The sequence below is a fragment of the Cynocephalus volans genome, chromosome X (genome assembly GCF_027409185.1).
Source record: "Cynocephalus volans isolate mCynVol1 chromosome X, mCynVol1.pri, whole genome shotgun sequence".
Taxonomy (NCBI): Eukaryota; Metazoa; Chordata; class Mammalia; order Dermoptera; family Cynocephalidae; genus Cynocephalus; species Cynocephalus volans.
This window is the reverse complement of record NC_084478.1, coordinates 82,675,922-82,677,262: the sequence shown is the minus strand read 5'-3', so window position 1 is coordinate 82,677,262 and position 1,341 is coordinate 82,675,922. Positions and strand designations below refer to the sequence as shown.

General features: G+C 41.7%; 1 non-coding gene across 1 annotated transcript; it reads right to left on the bottom strand.

Moving 5' to 3' along the window:
* Positions 1-841: 841 nt before the first annotated feature.
* On the bottom strand, positions 842-963 carry LOC134368810 (small nucleolar RNA SNORA31). The gene has a single exon (XR_010022511.1). It is a non-coding gene; the product is annotated as a small nucleolar RNA SNORA31 (small nucleolar RNA).
* Positions 964-1,341: the final 378 nt, after the last annotated feature.

Genomic DNA, 1,341 nt, shown 5'->3' with positions numbered 1-1,341 from the left:
TTTTGATATAGCAACTAGACATGTATTTTGGCTTCTGTGACAGGGGCTCTGGCTCTGGGCAGCAGAGGGTTGAGAAGCAAGACATGAGGTATGGGACTTACCTGAACTATAGCCAGATGGAAATGACCATTGATTACTGTAGAAGACAGGTTGGATTTGGAGAGAACCCAAAGTGAATAGTAATTCCCACCATTTCCAGCAGAAGAGAACATTCTGGAATTATACAAGGTTCACAGAAAACAGCTCTCATGACAGCAGCCCCTTTAGGCAGTAGATTGGTTAATGGTTCCTCCAAATACTACAGTCATACTAGCTATTCTGGAAAGGTTAAGCTAAAGCCACACCCCAACAAACCATGACTTCCCTTCCAAATCTAGTCTGGAACCAGAAGTCCCTTTATTCCTTTCCTTCAATCTCTTGTCCTAATCTTGCACTGTTAAATAAGGAGTGCAATACAGAAGAAAGATTGTCTACCAACAGCCCCTAAGTTAAGCAGTGAATGTTAGGGAATGTTTATACCATGTGAGGAAAAAATTAGAATAGCCCCATCTGTTCAATAGCATGATTATGTTAATGCAGGCACTTGTCCCATGTTGTGCCATTCTTAATTGATCTAGGGACAGTGCTCAGCTCCCTCTCTTCAAAACCAATATGCGCTCAATATTTCCTCCATCAAAGTTTCTTTACCTGTTCATTTTTGCAAGAGGAAATGCTGGACGTATAGCCAGTGTTAGAGAGAAGGCACAGAAGGTGGCATTAGGCTTTAGAATAGCAAGGCACAGAGGGACCCTGGTATCATGCAAGTGGTTCCATATACTACTTTATTTTTTTTTTCTTCTACAGATGTATTCCCCAATTCAATGTGGGCCACCACAAAGACAGTAAGTGCAGGGATATTTTTCTTTCACATCCTAGTGCAAGCCAAAAAGGACTAGCTTTTTTTCGCCTGGGCACAGAACCCAACAAGTGCGCATTTCTCATAGCAAATGCTCAACAAATGTCTGTTGAACTAAATTTTTTGAATTAGATTTAAACTTCAGAATCCTGTAGAAGAGAAAATATGACTTTCATTCCACACTGCAAGGTTCACATTGCATTCCACAAAGCAAGATCAGTTAATGCATAACATGCACGGGTGCCACAGTTTCTTTCTTCCAACCCATGGCAGATATCATTAATCAATAATGGCACTTACTCCTGCTAGGCCTAGTGAGTAGGAGACTGCTAGTTGTTCACCAGGATACATTCTCCCCTTCTTGCTTCACATGTGGCTCCCCAGCTAGACTACTCTTCACAGCCTCCTTTGCAGTTATGTGTAGCCAAGTGATTGTAGCAATCAAC